The sequence below is a fragment of the Gopherus flavomarginatus genome, chromosome 22 (genome assembly GCF_025201925.1).
Source record: "Gopherus flavomarginatus isolate rGopFla2 chromosome 22, rGopFla2.mat.asm, whole genome shotgun sequence".
In the NCBI taxonomy this organism is placed as follows: Eukaryota; Metazoa; Chordata; order Testudines; family Testudinidae; genus Gopherus; species Gopherus flavomarginatus.
The window spans coordinates 4592903-4605549 of NC_066638.1; positions in this window are offsets into that span (position 1 = coordinate 4592903).

Here is a 12647-nt window from a genome sequence, read left to right on the forward strand (position 1 = left end):
CGCACATCAGGCATGTAGCCTGCTTCCGTGAGGCTGGCAGAGTTATCCAGGCCAACCCTCCACCCTGGTGACCAGCCCAGGGCTCAGGGTTAAGCAGGTAGGTCTGCTCCTTCAAATGTGCTGCTGTTTTCTTTGCCCGCTTCCTCTCTCTGAATCACTTGTGCTGCTTCTCTGCAGCCTGTGCTTAACCCAGCCTCTTCTCTGGTCCCAGGCCTCTGGCTTCTTTCTAACTCCTCTCAGCCCCTTCTTTCTCTGCTGGAACGTCAAACCCTCTTTCGATGCCCCCTTTCCAGGGCCCACCACAGAGATTAATTCCGTTCCCTAGCCTTCTTCAATCTGCATTCCTCAGGCCCTTCTGAAACCGAAGATGCTGCCCCCACTCCCTTTCCTGGACCTTCCCTGTAGCTTTCACCTCCATCTTCTAACAAGACCTACCTCCTCCTCACCTGGCTCTAATAACAAATCAAGCCCGACATCGACTCCAGGTGCAGCAAGAGGGGTCAATTGGGTCTCCAGTTCTTGTTCGCCTGTGTGGGGTAGCTGCCCCAAATCAGTTACACTTCTTGCCCACTCATACCAGTTTTCCATCCCACGTATGCCCTATCTAAGTCACAGCTTAATTTGTCCCAGAGATATATTATTATTAGTCATATTTAGAGTCTTCGACCATGATCAGAGTCCCATTGTGATGGGTGCTGTACATACATATAGTGAGAGGCGCCCCCACCCCCACCCAAAGAGTTTGCAACCTAGATAAACAAGACAGAGGCACAGAGAGCGAAATGACTTGCCCAAGGTCACACAGCAGGTTAGTGACAGAGCCAGAACTAGAACTCAGGTCTCCTGGCTCCCACATACATTCTTTCTCCACAACATCATGCCTGCAATTTTCATGGGATCGTCACCTGCTTACACCAGTGGTTCTCAAAGCCGGGCCGCCGCTTGTTCAGGGAAAGCCCCTGGTGGCCCGGGCCAGTTTGTTTACCTGCCGCGTCCACAGGTTCGGCTGATCACAGCTCCCACTGGCTTTTGTTCGCCTCTCCATGCCAATGGGGGCTGCGGGAAGCAGTGTGGGCCGAGAGATGTGCTGGCTGCTGCTCCCTGCCGCCTCCATTGGCCTGGAGCAGCGAACCCCAGCCAGTGGGAGCTGCGATCGGCCGGACCTGTGGACGCGGCAGGTAGACAAACTGGCCCGGCCCACCAGGGGCTTTCCCTGAACAAGCGGTGAACTGACTTTGAGAACCACTGGCTTACACCACTTCGGAATGTGGCCCATAGAATTCAGTGGATCTGATGCTGTGCTGCGTCCCTGTATGTGCTGGGAGGTGAAGGGGGAGGGCAGAACGTTACATGTGCTCCATGGTTGTACACACAGTCCAGTAAATCTAATCACCACACACCACACCTAGAGGCTTTAGCTATTGTGAGTCACCCACTTTAGTTATTTTGAGCCTCTCACAGTTTACCGGAGATTAGCAAGCGACAATTATTTTCATAATCCCCCAGTAGGTGCAGATGTGATCGCTCCGATCTCTGGGAGACGCAGCCCTTGTTTAAAAATAATGAAAAATCCTTCTTTGAAGAATCAATTCAGTTTTTGCTAATTAACCTTGCCCCCAAACCTTAGCTAATCACATATTACAACGATGCTGTAACCCTTCGATAATGTTTCCTAATGAGTTTTGGTTCCAGGGTGGCCCTAGAAATACAAGTGCACTTGAAATAGCTCGAAAACTCATTTGTATTTCCAGGAGCGACTGGATACTAAAAATTTAATTGTCCAAGTCCTTTCCCCCGGCCGCCCTCCCACACACTTTGCAAAACCTGTTTTTATCCAGGGCTTCCCGATTACTTCACCAGTAGTTATGGGAATAACTGATTTTTCACTTCATTGGCCTAACCAAAAAATCCATCCAAACGTTCATTTGGGGTAACCTGAAACTACATTTTTTCAAATTTTTCAGAGAATTGAAAATGTTAACAACTCCACCATGGCATTTTTTAACAAAACTGCTGGTTTCTCTTTTGAGTTTTTTTAACCTTTTCAAATGAAAGTAAAATTTGAAACAAAACGTTATTTAAAATAACATCATTGAAACCATATGTTTTGGACCCACTCAGCTCTATTCATCAGTGCTGTTAGAGCTAGACGAGGAAGTCTATCAGTGACTACCTGCACAGGGCCCTCAACAGTTTGGAGATGTGTTATACTCCTCTATTTCTAGAGCATTTGATCCCAGGTCTACTGAAGTTAATGACAGGTTTTCCATTGATTTCAATATGCTTTGGATCAGCTTCTTAGGCTAGAGGGGTTGGTGGCATAGTAGATAGATCGCTAGATAGCCACAGCACACTGTGATTCAATCACATCCCACAATGGGGCCTTTGGCCATTGGAAAAACTGGTATGAATTTTGGCCAACATTTTCAAACTTGTGCTGCAAAAGCTGAGTACCTAGAGCCCTATTTAGACACCTTAATCACAATGCCCTGCCTTTGAGAAGTGCCAAGAGGCCACAACTCCCCTCTTGATCCATTCTGCGGTTCCTTGTGCCTTCCTCCAAAGCAGCTGGTACTAATCATTGTTGGAGACTGGAGGAGAAGGACCTTGGTTTGATTCAGTTTTGCAATTCCTATGTCCTTTTTGAAGCCGATGATAGCCCAGAAAATCAGGCTACTTTCACTTGCTGAGCATCTGCAGCTCCTGTTGAACTCAATAATCGCTGCAGATGCCCAGCACCTCTGAAAATAGCACCATTAAGTACATAACTTCAAGTCCCCAAGTATGAAGATTTCAGGGGATTTTTTTTGCACAGTCCCATCCCTGTCCTTGCTTGCAATCTCTCTAGTGCCTCATTGTTTTCAAAGCTTCCAAGGTTCTGTGACTGCTTCAATCTCAGGCTGATTTGGTTCACAGCCCTCCTTTAGACCAAATTGTTGTACAATACTTGACCTTGCTGACAGCAACCTTATACTGGGGTCCTTATTCAGTGTCCCATTTTTCTCTTATTCCCAGGAGCCCCTTGCTTGAAGTTTTCATCATCCCCAAATTTGCTGGGTAGTTGTTTTCCTTCCTTTCCAATAATGTCATCAATGAAATTTTCAGCTCCCTCTTAGTCTCTGGAATATATTTATTGGGTTTTGCTTGTCAGGTTCGTCTGTGGCTGGCAAGCAAAAAAGTAAAACAACTTTGCAAGACAGACAAAGGGATCTCTGCCTGAGCTAATAGGTGTGTTTGAAGTGCATGAGGGAGAGTGATGCACAATTCCATCTTCCAGCCTTAACAGCTGGAGACCTCTGCCAACATCTGGGAAGTGACAGAATCGGTTTCCTGTGATGTGAGTCAGTTGCCGTAGTGAGCACCTAATATCAATCCGTCACTAAAGCGGGGCTTTTACACTGGAGCAAAACTTAGCAAAGGGGACTTAAACTGAAACCAGTTGATTTACTGATGTACCTACCTACCTACTTGGCTATGTACTGCCTGCCTTCCTCTCCCTCTCTACCTACCTACCTGCCTGCCTTCCTCTCTCTCTCTCTCCCTACCTGCCTTCATTCCTTTCTTTCTACCTACCTACCTGCCTTTCTGTCTACCTGCCTTCCTCTCTCTCTACCTACTTACCTTTGTTCCTTTCAATCTACCTACCTACCTGCCTTTCTACCTGCCTTCCTCTCACTCTACCTACCTACCTACCTTCATTCCTTTCTTTCTACTTACCTACCTGTCTTTCTATCTACCTGCCTTCCTCTCTCTCTCTACCTACCTGCCTTCCTTTCTTTCTACCTACCTACCTACCTGCCTTTCTATCTACCTGCCTGTCTTCCCCCCCTCTCTCTACCTACCTGCCTTGTTCCTTTCTTTCTACCTACCTACCTACCTGCCTTTCTATCTACCTGCCTTCCTCTCTCTCTCTTTACCAACCTGCCTGCCTTTCCATCTATTGTCATCTATTCAGGTTGCAAGCTCTTTGGGGCAGACACCACCTTTTTGTTCTGGGCTTGTACAGCATGCAGCTGGTCCTGGTCCGTGATTGGGACTCCTAGGTGTTATTGCAATACAACAATAAACATCTACCTGCCTACCTGTCCATCTAGCTACCTAACCACCTGCTCTTCTATCTATCTACCTGTCTCGCTACATATTTATCATCTACCTACCGATCTGACTATGGCAGGTACCTCCTCATCCCATTCATAACATGCCTGTCACTATGATATGTAGGAAACATAAGATACAAGAAGCGCTTTACTTTTAGCTTAGCCCAAGCCTTTACTATCACTGGGAGCATTATCCATTAGAACGAAACATTAAATACACAGTTTGTCCTTTTAAACAGGCGTCTTTTCTTGGAATAACTCCTGGGACAACCCTTCAGAAAAGTTTCCAGCCCACTAAGGAGCAGCAAGAGCAATGTTGGTAGCACAAGGCCGTGGGAAGAGAAAAATCAGCCAGAAAGAAAAGGCAAAAGGGACTAGTATGAATCTGGAGAAGAGACAGAAAGGATTAGAGGGAAAAATCAGAGCTTGCTTAGTGCTAGCAGGATGAGGGGGAGGCAGGGTGGGCAGGTTAGACCAGCAAACAGAGAGAAAGGAAGTGAACAGAGCAAGGCTTTTATAAATCACTGGTTGACTTGAAAATCTCAGCTTTTTATTCCTCCTCAAATGATTTCTGCACAAAATAGCCAGCTCCCCTCTGGGATCTTTATGCCTGGTTCACCCCAGAGGAGGCTCAGACTGGGCTAGGAAGCTGAGCAGGCCCAAATTTCCATTTCGACCACAGTGAACCTCCTCCTTGTGCATGTCATCCCAGTGTTCTTTTCCATTTTACACAGTCTAGAGTGATTTATAGAAATCCATTCCCCTGAACCGGCAGCAAAAGTGACTGTCAGCCTCTGTCTACCTATGCGTAGGAAAGGAGCTAGCGCAAAACCTTGGAACTCACTGCTCCTGGACTTGGAGGTACCTGACATAGACCCAAGCCCCCAGTATTTGGCGCAATCCCATCTCGGCTGATGTGCCCGATGTTCATTTTTAAAACTCCAGGCATCTAAGCAAGGAAATGCTGAGAGTGGAGCCAGGGTGACCATTTCCAACACCTTTCACAGGCCCGTCCTTGTCTGGAATTCAATACAGGGCATAAAATATAAGCTTGACATTTTCAAATTTTAGGCATCCAAATCCACATTTCGCCACATGAAGAAGTGGCCTGATTTCCCAAAGGTACTGAACTCCGGTACCTATCTGGTAAAGTCAACAGGAGCTGAAGAGTCCTCAGTGCCTAACAGAACATCAAGCTACTTATATAAGTGCCTTAATGAGGCTGGATGTGCCTCTATTTAGGCACCTAAATTTGAAGGCTGAGATTTTCAAAGATGCCTAAGAGATTTGGAACTTCCTTGCCAATTCCCTTTAATGGGAATGGAGTGCTTGAACTCCCTAGGCAGCTTTGAAAATGTCAGCTGAAAATATGGGCCTAAATATACCTTACAGACCAAATTCTCCATTGGTTTATGGCCTGTGGCAGCGGTCAACCCAATGACTGCAGTGTACAATATTCTATTATATAGGCTCCATATTTCACTATATTTGTTTTTCATTTTAAAGAGGAATTCAATGCTATTGTCCTAACTTGAATAAACCGGTTCTGAGGAAGGAACAAAGGAACTTCCCTATCCTAACAGACCAATGGTCCAGCTCATGTTCTCTCAGAAAATTGCCAATCCTGGATCATTTAGAAGGGCAGCGGGGAGGCTATAACCCATAGTATTCTTGTTTGTGCAACAATGCACCATGTGGGGAGTCTTGTTTCAATAAAATCCTGTGGCAATGAGTCCCAGAAATTCATTTTGCAACTTATTTTGGAAAAATAAGTCTTTCCTCTTGGCATAGCCATTTCTCAAGGTGGCAGCCTTAATCCAAGCACGTTCCATGAATCTGTGCATGAGTTTTGTCTCCTAACGTAAATTAAAGGCAATTTGATTTAATTCAATAAGAATTAGATTAAATTGATTAGCTGGTAAAACACGCTGTGGTAGGCAGATCCACCGCTACACACAGTGCACCTATTGTACAGGAAAACCTAGTGAGTCAAACTGTGATCTTTTTGCCTATGTAAAATTTCTAAGCACTTTGCTTCACTTGTTAAACACTTTTGTTTGGGATTTCCAAAGAGAGCCAAGGGAAGTTGGTCCTAATTCCCTTAGGAGCTGCTGAAAACGGCACACTCAGGACACTGTAGCTGTGTCGCTGTAGCACTGTAATCCAGACGCTTCCTTCAGCGGAAGTGGTTTTTCTAATTTTGTAGTTAATCCACCTCCCCACCTAGAGAGGGTAGTTAGGCTGATGGAGGAATCCTTCTCTCGACCTAGGCATGTCTACACTGAGGGATAGGTTGATCTTACTATGATGCTCAGGGAGTGACATTTTTCACAGCCCTGAGCGACATAGCTGGGTTGACCTACATTTTAGGTGTAGACCAGGCTGAGTTTCCAAGGTGAAAAGAAGTTAATTACCCAGTAACTTCAGTGGCATATGCTGATGCTTTGCCTCACACACCCTATCAATCACTTGGAATGTGTTGTCACCGATAGTTCTGATGAGGTGGGTGAAGTAGTATCTTTTATTGGACCAACTTATTTTAGTGGACAGTCAGACCCTTCCCAGCAAATCAGAATGACAGATGGGGCATTGAAGCCAATGACTGGTCATTGCATTCCGAGCGTCTTCAGCCAATCACAATGTGAGGCCTCATTTGTAACTCGGCATAAGAGAGTCAACGGTGGGAAGGCAAAGCCGGCCTTGGTTAGAAACAATAGCTTCAAAAATATCCTTGCTTCTTTTGTTTTGGGAATAAGGTACATTTCACGCTGAGCGGCACACAAGCATATTTCTCTGTCTGTCTTGAGAGGACTCCATAAAGCTCACTTCACTTGGAGAGGAGAAAGAGATAAGCAATTAGGGCCCTAATCAATAATTTCCACAGCACTTTCTCCTTTGGGTTCCTTAACTGGCATCTCAGACATGTGGGAGGTGAAATTAGGTCTTTGAAAGGGAAGGAAAGACTAATCCCCCTGCTTTCGACTTGAAGCAAAAACAACTCCTGAAGCAGGATGTTTCAGCGCAGATGTAAGGTTTGTTCAGTGCTGGAAGATAGGATTGTAATGGGAGATATATAGCTACAGCGTTTTCCACTTGGGATAACACTGCTGATCCCACTCAAGCCAAATAATACAAGTCTAAAGTCTATTTTTATGCAACATTTATTGTGATGTTTTCTCAGTCCAGATCTCACCACCTCCCGGTTGCCAGGTGAGCTACAAAATAATCCTAAATTTATGGAGCATCTTTTATTCACAAGGATCCCAAGGCCTTTCACGGCCTGATGTACCTAGTCAGTTGTTTGCAGCCCTGATTTCTAGGTTTCAGAGGGGTAGCCATGTTAGTCTGTATCAGCAAAAAGAAGGTGCCACAAGTACTCCTCGTCCTTTTTGCTGACTTCTAGTATTCTCTCTATCAGTCTCCACCATCCCTGAAATATTGGGCATTTGGACACTGCATATGGTTTCTCCTTTATTTCAGTGGTTCTAAAGCAGATCGACTGCCATAAAACCGGTCCCAAACTCCCATTTGACATTAGCATGAATAAATATCACATAGGCTCTCTAGCAGTGGCTTTCAATGGACAAGGTTATGCCAAATGGGTGTTTCAGCCATTCTTTCATACTCACTCTTCCATTTCTCCCTCCATCCATATGGGACTTCTTTCCTCATCTTCTGCCGGCCACTATCATTATAGGAGGCAGAGATGCCAATTTGGACATTAGCATGCTAAACAATTCATCTTCCATTCAGACTCTCTCCCTGTTGTGATCAAGTTCCCTTGAGGGGTCTTGGTTTACCCCATTCCTGCTAACCTAACTCACAGTCTCTGTAAAATAAGCTTCCTATAAAACTGAGGGAAGAGAGAAGTGGTTTTCATCTTTTGTGCTCATTTACTGACTGTAAATTATTATTACTTTTACTCCAATGGGCAGCACTCAACTAACTTATTCTTTTTCTTTCTTGAAACTGTAACCCATAGCACTGGTTAGGAAATGATTTTCTTTCCCTGTGAATAATTTTGACAAAATTTTAAAAAAATTTCATCTAAAATTTTTCTTCGAATTTTTTGGTGGGGTTGTAAAAAAATCAACAAAAATATTTTTTGGTGGTAATTTCAATTTAAACAAAAATCATTTTAATTAAAAATAACCCCAGTTTGAATGGAAAATTAGCTCTACTAGTCAGCATTCAGGCCTCATTTCAGTAGAGCACTTGCTTAACTTTAAGCATGTGCTTAAGTCCACCCCTGTTCGAGAACGTATTTAACCATGTGCTGAGTACTCATTGATTTGAATGGGACATGAGGATATGCTTAAAGTTTAGTATGTGCTTAAGTGCCTTACTGAACTGAGGTCTTCAAGAACAAAAGGCCAGACCCTCAGCTGGTGTAAACTGACACCAACAGAGCTGGGCTGATTTAAGCCAGCAGAGGATGTGATCCAAACTCTCTTACTGAAGCATTAAACCCAGCATGGGCCTCTCATTCATAACCAACCGAGTCCATTACCAGCAGAAGCAGAATGAAGATGTTAGCATTCGCAACCCCTCGTTGTCCTGGTGCTTCCAATCACAGAGGTCATCGTCACGCCATTAAGAACCCAGATCCCAGTGGTATGGCTGAGAACACTGTTTGTAACCTTTCGTTACCACCTAATCATGTTCTTGCTGCATCTCCCAGACGACACTGTGCACAAATTTGTCAAGGTGGTAGGGTTTTCAGTGCTTACAAATGCATTGCTTCTCTTAGCTTGTCATCGCAGACTCCACCTGGGGGACAAATAGGCAGAAATTAGAGGCATCTAGAAAAAAAAATCTTAATGTATCAAGTTGCTCCCTGGGAGGCAGCTTTAGAGGGCCTGTGAGACAGACTGTCAAAAGCGGCCCCTAAGTAAACATATTCAGTTCAACTTCTTTGCACTGTTAAGTGCAGAAGGAATGCTGTCTGCCACTCAGCACAGCTGGAAAAGGGAACCCAAAAAGGCATCGCTGTATTAACTCCCCCATGAAGAGGAAACAGACCAAGGACCTCAAACTGACTATCTTTCTTCTTCACAGGCCGCACCTGCCGTGTTGCTGGTGGTGCACTGCAAAACGTATAAGGAGGAATCTTGGGATGTGAGCCAATGAATTATTCTGACAGAATGAAGGAGGGTAATACCTTTGTAGCTCTGCCTTTCGTGTCCACAGCCTAGGAAATCTCAGAGTGATTTTTTTTTATCTCCCTTCAAATACTCTTTCTTCTATCCAACCTCTTCTTCCCTGCTTTCAGGTGACCAGGTCTGTGGCTCAGCTTGGGGCTGGTTTGAAAATGATGATGCTTTTTCTCTCCAGAGGGAAGTTGGCTGTGCCGTTTCTCCTGGTAAAGGTCACCTTGGGGGCAGGTGGACTCCACTGGCTTCCCTTCCAGAATGGTCCCAAGAAATCCCTTTCTCCAGGACACCTTTCCTTAACCCTGGGCTTCTCGTATCTTACAAGCCCTTTCTACCTCCCACTCGCCTCAGTAATTTTCCCTTTACCAAATGCAGTCTCCTCTGGGGTGGAAGGGCACAGAAGGGACACAGGAGGGGACTTTGGGGGGCAGACTCCCACTGTTATTTAACTCCCTGGGGAGGGATGTGAAATGCCCCAGAGCATGTGATTTTTACCCCTTGGGAAGAAGAGAGTGGCTTGTCTGGCCAGGCTGACATGAGGCAGAGGGAAGTCAAGTGCTGGAAGAGATGCTGTAGATACATGAACTGGAATAAATCCAGCCTCCTTCTCGCATGGAGCCAGATCCTGGCCTCAAAGCAGAGAATGCCTGCCTGCCCTGCCCATTCCACGCCCCATGGAAACCATGCTTCAAAACTGATTGTCACAGGGCCTGACTTCCCATTGTGCCCCTTTCTGGTCGGGTGCTGCAAGGACTTCCTGCCTCAGTTTCCCCAAACTCACGCCCGCCATCACTTTGCCCTTGTTTTCAACAGTCAGTCACTCGCCTGCAGTCTCCACCACGTGCTCACCATCCTAGAGGTGCCTCTGTGTGGGAAGACTTGGCATCAGCAGGAGTCTGCCTGTAAGGCAGGGGACTCTGGTAGCCTCTCCTAGGGGCTGCCCTACAGACCCTGCTTCCTGTCCCCATCCTTGCCTTAATGACAGACCAGCTCTTTATAGGGAACAGTGTCCCCATCTCAGCTGCCTCTGCTTAAGCAACATTGATACTTTCTAACTACCTGACGTGAGGACAGGCTTCGTACACAGTGGGGTTTTGTTTCATCTTCTCGTACCCTACCCTCACAACCTACCTTCCCCAGCCGCTCCCACAACTGTCCACTCCCCTCCTCAGCCAAGGGGGGAATTTGCACTGTGGGAGGGAGACGCTCTGGGCACTTGAGCAAGGGACACGGTTACAAGCATATGAACCCATGGTCTGCAGAGATAGAGTGAGGCACAGAACAGGGCCAGCCTCCATCACTGTGTGTGTGCTGGGAGGGGACACTTGCAAAGACTTCCCAAAGATAGCTGGGAAAGCATTTTATTCATTAAATTTCCCCAGCCCTCACCCCAGCTGACGTCAATGGGAGCTGCAGGCGCTCAGCAGTGGAAAAATCAAGGCTAAAGTGTCTTGAATTGGGCGCCCCAAAATGAAAGCTCCTCAAATTAGCCGCCACTTTGGTCTAATTGTGCACAGTCTAAACTTCCCTTTCCATGTTCCTGCAAAGGGAAAACCCAACGGCAACACACAAGGTAAGCTAGGAACACAGGTCTTGTCTGATGGGAATGGATCTGCCCTGTTTCCATCTTCCTATCTGCAGTAGCCATCCCTCTGCCATCTCTACTATTCATTGCTCTGACTTCATGCTTCAAGGCAGAGTCCCGTCTCTTAATAAATGCTGTCCCGGGTAGTGCTCACTGCTCAGGAAAATTCATGCCTGCTAAGCAGCCAGGATGGATTTAAGGAGGGTGGATGCTCAGCTCTCGTCTGTCTCTTTCAGGGCCTTGAGTTGATGTCAGTCGTCTGGAGCAGTCAGCTGGCGGGGAGGTGGGGATGAAAAATCCAACTGGCTGAAACGCCGAAGACAATCAGAGGCAGAGAAACTGTGCAGGTCACAGGTTGGATGGGAAAGTCAATGGACTCTGACAGAGGAATCTAGAGAGTAAATAATAGGGGGTGGGGAAAACAGATGAAATCTAGTGGTGTTATTTAATGCTTTTGAGAAACACATCTGGGCTCTACAGAATGTTGAATGTAGCTTCTGACGTGCGGAGGCTTCTATTTATCCACAGGACAGATACAGAATGAGAGATGCAAGGTTACTGCCTGCCTCCCTGCCCCCCACGCCAGCTGATAAGTCCCCATGGCCCTTTAAGTCTTTGCTCTTCTCTGAGCTGAGGTTGCCAATTCATCTAGATATTTAAGTACTTAACTGACCCCTCCCCACCACAGTATCTAAGCGCCTCACAGAAGTCCATGAATTTCTCTTCACAGCTCCACCGTGAGACAGGGGAGGGTTATAGATTCATAGACTTCAAGGTCAGAAGGACCATTATGATCATCTAGTCTGACCTCCTGCACAACGCAGGCCACAGAATCTCACCCACCCACTCCTGTAACAAACCCCTGACCTATGTCTGAATTACTGAAGTCCTCAAATCGTGGTTATTCTCAGGACACCCCATCCTGATCCTCCAACACACCATGACCAGGATCTGTAGGCTCCCCTCTGTTCAAGGCCGAGGGGTTTCCTAACTAGAGGTGTGTCCAGCCCGCTGGTGGAGACATGAATATCATGAAACACAGCCAAGTAAAATGTCATTGGAATCTGAGTTCCCAGTTACATTCATGCCCCTTTCCACCTGTCTGGCTCCACAGTAGGTTCTGAAAGTGGGCATTCACCAATGAATGTAATGCAAGGCTCCTTTACACTGCCAGGAAGGTGTAAGGGGATCTTGGCTTCCACGAGAAGCAGGCTCAAAAACTAACTTTAAATGGGGTGGGGGGGGTTGCCTCATGAGGCCAGGCTGATGGGGAGAGGAGATTCTCCGTTGCCCTGAACCTTCCGTCATCCCTTGTGGCAGTGCAATGTGCTACCATAGAAGCACGACATTCTCTGTACATGGGTCCAGATGCATACACCAGGGCCAGAGCATTGCAGAATTAGGCCTGATGGCTCTATGAGGAAATCAGGACGCTCCTGATTTGGCAGCTGGGTAATTCTGCCCCAACTGGGCCTCGTGTGTCTGTGATGCTGGCAGCACATTTCCCATTCGCATCAGGCCAGTGACTGCTGCCCCACAATGGGTACCTAAGGACTCCGCTGTTGTCTCGCCTGGCAGAGTTCAGCACAGCGTGCTCCTCAGAATCAGTGCTATTTGCGCTCATAAACTCTCTCTCTGTCGAAGCTATTGACCCAGGCTGGAGGCGCTTCTGAGGAAGACGGTGCAAAGAATGGGGCAAGACGCATGCTCTCCCAGAATTCCATGCTTCTAGGGGCATGGCTGGGAGAATGATTTTTGCAGCAGCATTTGGAATGTATTTAAGAGGAGGACGAGGTTGCTTTTGTCCAAACC